This window comes from Barbus barbus, assembly GCF_936440315.1.
Source record: "Barbus barbus genome assembly, chromosome: 24".
Taxonomy (NCBI): Eukaryota; Metazoa; Chordata; class Actinopteri; order Cypriniformes; family Cyprinidae; genus Barbus; species Barbus barbus.
Genome location: NC_136752.1, coordinates 19,973,137 through 19,986,508, shown reverse-complemented (window position 1 = coordinate 19,986,508; position 13,372 = coordinate 19,973,137).

Genomic DNA, 13,372 nt, shown 5'->3' with positions numbered 1-13,372 from the left:
AGGGTAATCTCGCGATGGACGGGATTTCAACTGATAGGTGCACCTGTAATGTCTAAAGTGAATTTGAAAGAACTGGATATTGAGTCCCGTTTTATCCATTTCCAGTTGTTTTGTGTCTATACAATATACTATTTAAAATAAACTATTTTGCTTGAATTTGATCAGAACTACGTTTCTGTTCCAGAGTTGAATTGTTGCACAGTTATTACAGAAAGAGCTGAATAGGGTCAATGATGCCTCTCCCATCTAGCTATTTAACGTAAAATATATGTGACACCCTTTTGTTTTTATGAAATATATATTTTACTGCTAGTTTATAATGTTGTGAATTTTCAGTTGTTAGGAAAATAGATGGAGTTGTTACGGTTTTATTGGAATTAATAAGAAATTGAACAGCCTCTTAAAAGCTGCAAAATGAGTCTATTTTCGTTCTAGTTTTTGATCATGCACACAGAATATGGTATATTTATTTTATTTATTTTAGCCTACAACATAAACAAAACAAATCGGGATTAATAAACAGAATAACGTATTTCTGACTGTATTCTTTTTGTATGTCATTATTCTGTGTGTGTTTGGAGACAGGGCTGCATCCTCTCTCTTCTCGGTTGTTGACACCGCGTGCAATTTTGCGAATGTGTTAGCGCGCGCGGCCAAAAAATAATTACGGAGTCAAGGTAAACGATCTGGGCTCCGATTCTGATTGTGTTAATTGTCGCAAACCCTCGAATCAAGCCACTGCAGTCAATGGTCTTTAATGTGAAATTAGTGCCTCTTGATAACTTGCAGTCCGCGGCAATTCTGCAGTCATGAGAGCCTGATGGAAATGGGGGACTGAGAATGCCTCGCATTAAGGGCTATTCTACCGCGTGCACTGATGTCTGAGGGTAAATTCGCAGGTTTTATGTCGTGGATTGTGGCATTAGCTCTTCACTACTACAGTGTAGCAGCTCTGTTATTGTGATAGCCTTAAATTGGATGATCCAAGTCATCCCTCCACTCCTCCCCCCGGCAGCTGAATTCATTGGTTTGCAAGCAGGGAGCTTATGAACGAGGTATACAGAATCATACAATGATACCAAGAGGACGTTTGAAGTGAAAATAGCCACAAATATTTTATAGGCTATATATCATAGGCTATATGTAACCACACAGGTCCTGGAAGAAATAAGATTATTGATCATCAGTGTGAAACTAATCAGGTTTTTATAGGTAGGCCTACAATTACCATGTGCATTAAGGACTTCATTTGAATGCACAACGGAGACAGAGGCAATTGAACGAGGACAAAAATCACTAATTAGGCTGCCTAAGTGAAGTATCTTCATCGACTGGAGAGCTCTTAAGCGAAGGGATGAGCCTGGATAACTTGGCTTAAATTCTAAAAATTATACATGTGTGTGGCTCAAGATTATCCTAATAAAACGAAAAGCAGGTTTTCAAGGAACTACAAGAGACATTGATTTCATGGGTCATCTGACCCTCACAATCATTTTGGAGGTAGCCTAAATGAGGCATGTGATCGTGATGACATTATCCCGAGATTAATTATTTTGTTCTTCCAATTAAAATCTTCCAATCGTTTAAAATCTTAAAACAAAATTCTGCCATTCAAATAAAACTTTTGGATTAAACACCAATAACAGCTACACAACTAAATGTGGATTGTTTTCTCGGCGAATAACTTAATTGACTGATAATTATTTTTTTCATGTAGCCTAGCTTGATAAAATACACATTTTAAGACTAAAAAATAAATGTGAATCGGTCTCGTTTTTTCTGACTGGATCGCGCTTCATTACCTTAACTTTGACTTGGTAATTCATGACTCTGACTATAGGGACCAGTTAAGGGTTAACTAAAGACAGAGGAGCTGTAAAGTTATGCAGAAGTTATTCTCCATCCTTTGGGCCGTCCCTAATCCCCCAAAACCGCGTTCTTTTATGCGAGAACTGTGCCTCTTTTCTTGTTTTGCGCTGCCTATACAACATAAAGTCAGACTGCATTTAATGCTTATGGTGGGATGTGAGGGGGATTTTGCAAATGCGAGGCCCCCTTTCGCCGAAATATTGCTCTCTAAACGTCGTGTGAGTCTACCAACCCAAAGAGACCCCAGATTCTCCCCCCGGTGTCTGACTCGAATGACAAACCAGCCTGATTTCACTGCATCGCTGGGAAATGTTGGGGCTGATAATAGAGATTTCGCTTTCATTTTTTACGGTTGACTTGGTTATTGTTGCTTTTCTTTTGCCCTGATTCCTTCCAGGGATTAGGCCTGACTTCCCCACTAGCAGCGGCCAAAGTGGCCCGAGCTGGGGATGACAACTGACGAGGATCAAGGCTTGGGCTATTCTGCCCTCTGAGAGGCAATGTGAACCGAGAAGAGCTGGACAGGAGAAAAGCCCTTGGACAGGAGAAACGCGCTCTCAATGTTCAATGAAGGGATGCCCCTAAATAGCTTAGAGAGCCCTGCAGCCTAATTAATTACTCCTAAATTTCTCGTTAAAACGTGCATATCAGGACCTCACTAATTTGCATATAAACGTGGTCCTATATAACAAAAAAAAAAAGAAAAAAAAAAAAATTCAGGACAAAACTGAGAAAACTTTTAAAGGGGAATGATGTACAGTTGCCCCATTAAAAGTATAACAAAACAAGAGTGGGACAACAGTTAGTGATATTAGTTAGTAATATATATATATATATATATATATATATATATATATGACCACTGGGGCGGCTCCCTTTCAAAAGGTATAGCCTACACCTTTGTACCTAAATGGTATAGCCTATATTGGTAACGTAAAGGTACATATTACATATTAAGTGTAACTACCATTTGAAAAGGTTTATAAACATTTTTTTAACTAAAAAATATGGAAAATTTGATTTTTGTTTAGAATGTTGCTGGTATAAAAAACTCAGTAACACTTTCTATGAAGCCCATATTTGGAATACATTATAAGGGTATTCTTAAGAGATTATAATGAATGCATAATGCATTATAAAAAAAAAAAAAAACATGTTATATCATCTTATAAATAATCATAACAACAATTATAATACTTATGCATTTGTGGTTATAAGATTATTTAAGATTATGATTAATTATAATGAACATATTACTTTTACATTTATAATGAACTCTTGACATTGTTTATTTAAGATCTGCACAGTATCTTACTACATCTTGTTAGGTGTAAAGTGTTATTTGAGTGTTCCCTGTGAGGCTAATATTCATTTTGATGTGAGCTAGTTAATTATTTCAACTGAAAATAAAATGCAATTTTTATATGTTAGGTTAAACGATATTACAATAAATGATAATACAATAAAAATAGTTCAAAGCAAATGTGTCATATTACACATTCATCTGATCTGATATCTGATCTTATGGCTATATGAGAGAGAGACAAATATTACTATTATTATTACTATACTTATAAGTGGTCTTTGATTGCTTTAAGTAAAGTAACATAAGAAAGGTGACAAGATATGAGACTTATAATACATTATAACTATGAGAAATATGATCCATTGTAACTTAAGTTGAGGCAACATGTTCACTGTGTGTTATAAATCATACTCTTAAAAGCTATAACCACTAATAATTAAATATTATAATACATTAAAACTGTTATAAATATTCATAAGATGATATAACATATTATGTTTAATAAGTGGTTTTTTTTATAATGCATTATGCATTCATTATAATGCCTCAAACATACCCTTATAATGTATTATAAATATGGGTTTCATAGAAAGTGTTACCAAAAACTCATATCAGTTTGGCAGAACACTGGTCTGTGAGGTCGATCTCGACCCCAATTCATGACGTTCAAGCTGATCCATCATCTAGATCGGTTTGGACCAGCTAATGACCATAAGTGGTCTAACTAAACCATGTAAAACCAGCTACCTTTCACAGGGGCAGTACCTTTACAAAAGCTACACCTTTGTACCTTATTTTCATACGACTGATTGAACAGTATTTTGTGTCTTCATCTCTTATTCTTAACAGTTTTAATTCAACTAAATACATTTTTAAATCATTTAAAAAACATAATTCCTTGCTTTTATTGTTGTGATTTTTATGATTATTTAAATTCCTTTTATGTAAAGAACTTTAAATTACCATTGTGTATGAAATGAGCTATATACATAAACTTGCCTTGCCTTATTTATCCCTAAAGGGCGCATAGTACCTTAAATGGCCATATTATACCTAAATGGTACATATTAATACATGTTAGCTGATAAAAGCATGGTAATTAATGAACATAATATGTCAGAGCCGTTTGACACATCCTGAAAGTTTCAGTTCTGCTTTACACAACTTCTGCTAACAGGCTAAACTTCTGCTTCTGGCTAGACCTTCACACAAAAAATGAACTACATATATGCTGGTGGATTTTACTAAACTTATTCTAATAGAGGAATATGTGTTTTCTCAAAAAGCACAAGTTCTGTATGATGTTTTTATTCACCCTGTGAAAAAAATTGTGGATTGTGTCCGATGTTTTACTATTAAAACATACAAATTTGAAGTGATTGGTAGCACTAATCAATTATGTTTTGAGCTTGTTCTCAGCTAGACATGTTGACCATTCATGAAGAAGTTAATCTTTGTTGACGGTGTTGTGCTCCACTGTCGGCCCGCTTGGCTCGCAGATCCAAGTCTCCAACAAACAGTCGGGATAATTACCAAACATGTAGCCGACGAACTCAATACACAATGGCGCATTGACTTCCTCACTGTTGGTCGCCTCTGTAGAGCGCCACGGCGAGGCCACGCAAGTCACCCCAGGCATCGTTCACCCGGAACGGGTGGCAAGGACGTCTTGTTTCATAACAAGACACGATGCTGACTTCTTTCAGCTCCAGCGAACTGGACATAAAACTCAGCTGACAACCTCCATTACAGGATGATCAGAGAGGGAGAAGGGGGCGGTTAGAGTCAGCTTTCTCTGGGTAAAAAGAGTTACAGTTAGAGTTTACTAAGTTGACTTAAACAGCATGAACATTTGAACAATATTTTACAGGCCACTTTTTGTTGAGCCTAGGACTTGCTCTTTGCGTTATGTTATCGTCTTGGGCTTACAGTGACACCTAGAGGCCTGGGTCCACCCATGAAAAAAGTCAGCCATGATATTATAACTGAAAAAATTATTCTGAAATCACATGTTTCCCCCCTATATAGTAGGCAAAAAAACAGTATATGAAAAGAGTAGTATGTCCGAATTCACTATATTCATAATCATTTGGTGTGCAGCCGATTGACACTTTAATATCCCATGACCATAAGGCCTGAGGAAAGGATTCCTGAATGACTGTGATGCTGGATCCTTATTTACGGTCAAGTATTACTGATTCAAAAGAAGTGGCATTCAGCTGGTCATGTGATCTCAAAATGGCCACCTCCATTAGGAGACCCCCTTTATGTAAAATAAAATTGCTTTTATAAGGCTACTCATTTACAGGGTCTTTAAAAACATAAATCATTTAAAGATTAAAAATGCAATAAATTTCTTATGTAACTTCTTAAAAGAGGGGATTGCACCTTTAAGAGCCTTAGTCAATTTCCCTGCAATATATAATATTTATCATATTTTTATTTACACTTGAATGAAACGAAGGTTAACTTTAATCCAACATAGTAAAAGTGAATACATTTTTGGTTTGGTGTGCTGGCAGTTTCGCCAGTGATATCGCTGAATGGAAGACCCCCCTTACAACTCCTTGTTAGTTGCCAACTATGAACTTTTTTTGCCCTGAAGAGCAGTTCAGTGCGAGTCGGTTCTCATTCACTGGCCGGCTTTTGTGGGCCGCCCTCGCTTTCATTCCTCTGTGCGTTACACCAATTAAAGGAGGACGTGCAGCAACTGTAATGGCCCGAAGAGTGATTGTTTTTGACAAGCAACAAAACACATAGATCCACCCCTCCGATTAGGACGGCTGGGGGGAGGGTGTATTTTAGGGAGGTAGTGCTCAGCCCAGTCAGTGCCCTTAAAGCGGCATGAACTATGAGAGGAGGGTTATGGCCTTCAAGGGAAAGTTTTTTTTTTTTTTCTCAAAGACCAGTCATGTTAAAGAGGAGGACAGAAAGATACCCAGCCTCCCCCCTACCAAGCTTTATACACACTATACTGCTTGCCGTACAAGTGTCAGCATTAGCTTTTACCTCACCAGGGCTCAGTTTGAGAAGCCTGGAATTCCAGAATCAATGAAATTCCTAAAGAGCCGGATCTCAACACGCAGACCAAATCCCACAAAGATTAAATCCAAAGTTAAGCTTTGCTTGGTGATTTATATCAGTCATAATCAAATAAAAAGAACAGCTTGGCTTTATGTGGCCAGGACAATATACTTCCTGAAGGAATTTCCCTTCTGTGTGATGTGTAATGTTAGTGAGATTCTTACTGTCAAGTGATCTAATCACTAATGACCTTTCAGCCTTCACTCAAAGACTTGACTTACAACTTGAAGACTGTTAGACAACTGTTATCTAATTCTACAACAGAAATTATATTCTGCATGTCAGTCCTCTAAAAAAAATTCACAGTTAAAATGTATATTTTGCGTATAGTGGAATGGCATATTGGTGCATGTATATATTACTACATCTTATAATCTTATATTTCATTAAATTATGTAATGTTAATATACCAAGTCACTTGAACTACAAAAATGACATGACATTAAAATAATAAAATAAACATTGACTAAATAATATAAAATGTAACACAAAACACACTCATTGTTTGTTTTGACACTGATGACAATGAGAGCAAACTAAATTATATTGTTCACACCATTAACTTTTGCCTCAATAAACTCCTTATTTGCTGCTTATTAATAGTTAGTAAGGTATAGTTGGGAGAATTAGGGATGTCGAATATGGTCATGCAGAATAATATGTGCTTTATAAGTACTAATCAACAATATGTTAATAATAGGCATGCTAATAAGCAACTAGTTAATAGTGAGAATTGGTCCCTAAAGTGTTACTAATTATTCATATAAAACATAATCATGTAATGCGTCACGTAGATATCCTTTTACTGAAAATATATACTAATTAAAATTAAATTTACTGTTTACATTGATAATTTATAGTTTTTACTTGCAAATTTTTTTTTTTTAAATTCTGTAAAGAAAATAAAAATAAAGCACCAGGATTAATATTATGCAATTATTTCGACTGAAAATATTTGCTGAAAACATATTTTGACAAATGGAAACACTCTGTCTCTGTTCATATTTAATACCTATTGAGCTTCTTTTTTTTTTAAGACAATTGTCACAAATAATTGTGTAAACAGAGCAACCATACCAGCTCAGAAGCCATTGTTAGAGTCATAGATGAAATTGTTCAAATATGATTGACTGCCAAGCCAACAGTCATTCTGGAATGTAACAATACACAAATATAAGACTGATTGATCTGAAACTAAATGCATAACCTCTCATGAATTGATCACGGTAACGCACTGAGGCAAATCCGGCCGCGGTGGAACTCAGATGCCAGGTGAAAGCCGGCTCTGATCAGCAGGGGTGCGTATGCATTTTGCTCCTTTAGAGAGAAGGCTTTGGCCCAGATGCAGCCATGTTAACTTTGAGTGGCCCCCCCAACACACTCCTTTCCACTCTTCCCAAGCCCCCAGGTTGCCTTTGCATGACATCATCGCTGAAGCATGCCCCCCAAGCCCCTGTGAATCTCCCCGTCCTTATTCCCATTGAGCCTCTGCAAGCCATACGTTTCTTTCTCTCCCTCTCCTTTTTTCCCCTCCTTCTCTTTCTCTTCCTCCTCTGCTTCCACCAATCCCCTCCCTTTTTCCTTAACCAGGAGAAGGCATTGTTTGGGGCGAGGGCCTGATCAAAAAATGTGGCCCGCCCAAACTGCGGCCTTTCTGTAAATTCAATAAGCCCACCTTAAAGATTTGCCTAATTAATGGATGACATCTTTGGCTGGAGGAGAGGCGAGGTATTTTGCTTGGGCTCGCTCATTGTTGGCCTCCTAATTAACTTTCCCAGGTCAGCCCGGGTCTCAGCAACCTGGGAGTGAAGAGCTTCATTGTGAGAGGAGTTGTAAACTTTTTTTGCCTCGGCACTTAAAAGGGAAAGCAACTATAGGGAACAGAAAATATCCTATTTAAGGCCTTTGTGAGTGAACTGCCTGCACATGGTCCAATAAAGGAAGTCTTTTTAAATAAGCGTTCATGGTCCTCCCCACAGTCCTCCTCTCCCCTCCCTCTCTCCTCTCCTCTTTTCCTTTTCGGAGCGACGCAGAAAGGTTATGAATGATAGTTTGGGGTCTAAGGAGTGAGGGGCAAGGGCCAGTCTTCTGTGTACCATTTGTGTTTGAACCTTTTGAGAAAGTCCGAGTTTGGGGGAAAAACCTTTCTGGTCTGTCTGGCAACTGTATGATTAGCATTTCTCACTAGGAAGACCGAAATTTGAAGTTTGAAACATGGACGTATTTGGCCTTATAATCTCTTTCAATTAGGCCACCTACAATGGAGATAGTCATGGCGATGGATGCAATTCACGTAAACGTAACATACTAATATCGAGCTTAATGAAGATTAAACAGATCATGGAGAATGAATGGAAACAACAACACAAATCACTCTTTGGGAAAACAATGAATCCATCAGTTACACCTAAAAACACCCCCCCCCCCCCCCATCCACCCAGCCTCAGCTCTGATATTGTCTCATCTCCCCTCCCTCTACACCCTCTGTCTGATCCCAAAATCCAAGTCTCCTCATGTAATGAGCGGGGTGTGATCTTCCCACAGTCACTGAGGCCAGCTTCAGCATCAAAACATCAGCTATTTCAGCTCTCTCTGACCTTTACTGTCACTGGGTGGCCCAAAGACCCAAATTTTGCTAGTGCAAAATAAATAAAATACAATAATAAGCTACTCTAAAACATTTTTAACTGAATTAGTTGTTAACGTCTGTAAAATGTATTATTACATAATCATAATTTCCATAACTGGTGGACATGTACAAATGAACTTCACAAGACAAGAGGATTATAATAGCTAATAATGAATTTTTTTGACAAGCTAAAAGTTAAAAATAGATAAATACATACATTTTGTAACTGAATTTTCATTTGAATTATTATTTTTCTTCTCTATATTTATTCAGTACTTGAACACTGTATTGATGTATGTCAAAAATAAAAAAAAAGGTGCACAAGTAAGCTTGACGAATTTAAAAAGTATTTTTCTTGTATTTGTCTTTTATATTAAATAATTGTTGCTGGACATCTTTACATAGTAGAAAAAATAGAAACTTTTTACTTGATTTTGGTGACACTTTGCAATTAGGTTCTATTTGTCAGCATTGTTTAATTATTAGTTAACATAATCTAACAATAAAAAAAATTTTAACGGATAATTACAATATTTACTAATTGTTCAAATCAAATGTTTTTATTAAAATCAAAAGTTGCATTTGTTCATATTATTTAATGGAGCTGAACTAACAATGAACAGCTGCATTTTTATTTAATGTTAACAAATGTGAATAGTAAATATGACAAATGTATTGCTAATTGATAGTTGCATCAGTTAATGCATTAACTAACATTAACTAATGGGATCTTATGGTGTTACCAGGCTGTTTTGACACAATCTGTATTGTATAGATCACTACAGAAATAAAAGTGACTTTTTATTTTATGTGTGTGTGTGTGATTATTTTAACAATATATATATATATATATATATATATATATAATTATTATTAATAATTAATTAATAATATATATATAATATATCATATTTATTTATTTATTAATAATATATTATAAATTGTAGAATTAAATGTATTATTATTTTTTTTTTAAATAAAAATTCATTCAGGACACAGAACATAAGCGTATCTATAGAAAAAAAAATCAAATTCTTTCAGTGTTACTGCAAATATGACAACAAAAAGCAAAATCAATATATAAAGCAAAGTCAAAAATGTACAAGAAATCATACCATATATCATATAAAAGCCATCAAATGATGTGATGGGCTTTGGCCGGCAAATTATGTCTGTGAAATATGCCAATGATGAGCCATCACCTGAAGAGACAAATAAGAGAGTGCAAATAGAAGAAATTTGATTTCACAGCAGAATAAAGTTTGTCATTTCGTGCCCCTTAACTGTTTGCCGAAATGGTGTGAACGGCTAAAGCCTCTTTAGCCAGCTGTCATAATTTGTTAACGAGGCCTTTCAAAAAAGCAGAATGATAATGAGAGAACAGAAAAAAGAGACAGGCAGCGAGAGAGGGTAGAGGGGGTGCCCTTCATGAGTGACTGTGGAAGCGGAGAGTCGGTCCCCAGGGAGCCGGGTTGGGGGGGACAACATCAGACCGATTTCAGCGCAGCAACATGATGGCATCTCTGACGTTTTAATATTAATGAGAGCGAGCTCCTCGGCCCGGCCTGCCAGCACTCTCAACAGGTGCCTCTCTCCTGTCCCGCTGACGATAACACCTCTAAGTCTCAGGAGGAGCTCTGGGCCTTAAAGAGAGGGAGGGCAGGCAGAGGGGGAAACGGAATGAGTTAAGTCATCCATTTAAAAACTTAGACGATGAGGGGAGAAAGGAGCTCTCTTTTAAAGTCACCTCTCGTGAAGCCGAACCACGAGGTCTCGATATTTCTCCTCTTCTCCCAAACCCCCTTGAGAAAGAAATTGACTTTTGTTTGGAGTTTGTGAAAAGTGGGAATCAGGAGAAGGACAATGGGGCTCCCCATGGAGAGGACCCGAGTGAAGCCATCTCAAATCAGTCAGCCAAGGGACCAATTAATCCGGCCATTGTCAGGCCCAAGCCACTGCCAGCACATCAACACATTCAGAGCCCATTGTCCCGAGCCTCCTGCAGTAGGATTTAGTCCATCCAACAGCCAGTTTTGTCCGGGCCAGCTCAGGCGGAAGTTTCTCACTGACAATTTGCCCCAAATAGATTTGTCAGAAGGCGTCCATCGACCTGCCAGTTAGACAGGGTGAGGTTGTGTTCGGCCTTTATTACTATTATTATATTTTGGAAATGCAGGCAGCATAATGGGAAAATACTACAGGTGTGTGTGGAGAAATGTAAGTGTGACGGTCTAACCTCATGTAAGGTGCGAGATTAAATGAATACGGTAATTGCTAACACATGGAATGTGTGTTTGTATGTATATAATTAAATTTGATGTCGGGTCTCTTTAATATCTGTGTATGTGAATCCAAAATGTTTTTCAAAGGATGAAATATGGGGTTCATTTGACAGCAACTGAAAGAATAAGAAAATGATTAAGATGATGAGTATTCATACATCATCCTTGCTATGGGAAGATACAAATTTATATTTATTAAAATATAATTTCCCTTAAAATACTATATGGACTATCCTGTCCTAATTTCTCTGTACAAATCATTATTTGCAAGAATAGTTATGAAATTGCTAATGTTATTATATTCAATCCTAAACTCAGCTATAACAACTATTTAAAGATTTAAAGATATATATTCAGTTACCAGGGAAAAGTTAGCTGTCTAATTCTAGACAAGTTAACGGGTATCTGATTGTTAGCTAATGTGGGGAAAAAAGGCTTAAAAAATGGTCAAATATGCAACAGTCTGAATGGCAGATACTATCTAAATAAAATAAAAAATCCTCTTCTATTTAGTGAGAAATTTTGAGTATTCAATCAGTGATTTCTGGTCAAAAATAAATAAATAATTAAAAGATTTGTACATATAAATACAAAACAGACATATTTCTATCAGAAACAAATATTCTATACACCATACACATAGATGAACATACATGGTTTAAGAAAACAAGTTTTGTATATACCTCAGTTAGAATTATTACATAAAACCATTTTTTTTTCTTAGTGGCCCAATAATAAGAGATCAGTTTTTAATTCTTTAATTTAGTAATTAATTTTCAGTTTTATATTAAGTAATTTATGGTTTGATCAGATTTGCCTCAGTGAATTGAGGGTTAGAAAGACAAATACATAATATTAATTTGTTTCTTCTAGTTTTTAAAATATATTAATTCATAATTTAAAAAAATTATAATTTAAGTTCCCATCCTCATTTGATATAGTTTCCTTCTCTGTAAGTCAGGAACAGAAGTGCACTGAAAGTGCCTAAATATTTGCAATACTCTGGCCATCAGCAATCCGCAACTTTTGATTTGACAATCTGATTTGATTCTGCCTCATATGTGTGTTCATCTCAGAACAAAGTACCAACACAGAAAAGTCTTTTGCAACATCTCCAACATGCTGTTACAGGAGTGGTTAAGGATAAGAGATGGTGTTGCTGTCCCTCTCCATTTTAAGGGCTAAGTAAGCAGTTGCATACTGATTCTGTCAAGCCAACAACTAGATACACAATCAGATGGTTCTTTGTCAGAGATTTTCATTGACTGTTATTGAGAAGAGAGTCACAAGCACAAAAAGTGAAAGCAAGCAGCCGGGGCAACCATGATGTTGGTTATGTTTGTGTAAAGACTATCTATGAATGACAGGATTAGGGCGAGTTAAGAAGATTACTACGAGCAGACCACCCCACCCCTAAGACACACACACACACACACACACACATATATAAACACACAGATAGAGAAAGTGGGAAATGAGAAAGAAAAAGAGAGATGGGACAAAAAGTCTGATTTGTCCACAATCATATGCATGCATTTTAAATGAACATGATGCTCTTAACATATCATATAGGCTATCTAAAAGACACTCAGAATCGTTTTGATTTAAACACTCATGACCTAGAGTTTGCTGGGGATGCCCACAGAGATATGTGTCTTACTGTGACACTTTTTTTCTCAGTCTGGCACATAAGGTCCTGAAAAACGCAGTCATTCACCTGTCAAAAATCCTAATTCTTTTCAGTGCACTGAGAACACCGTTTAAAGGAGGACATGACAATCACTAATTGCGATTAGATACGCCCCCGTTCGCCACGTTTAGACCGAGATTTAGGGCTCCCATATGGCCCCGAGCTACCGTGGGAATGTTCATAATTAAACCTAAAATATGGATGTCTACTGGCGGCGGCCACAACACGGCACGCTGTTAAGGTCAAGATGTCATTGCGCACGCTCTCAAAGGGGTACAGTTGTGATTCTCCCAGTCCACGAGGGAAACTCGCACGCATGTGTCCCCTCTAAAAACACAGCGCGCACTTGATTTTACAGCGATTTCCCGTTTTGTTTCCTCTTATAAGCACCGAGTCCGCGGTGAAAAGTATGTAGTATTTTTTTAGGACAAAAAAAATAACCTTTTTTTATATAGAGCTCATTATCTAGGCTATATAGAGACAGAAAATCTATTACAGAACTGTTCACACAT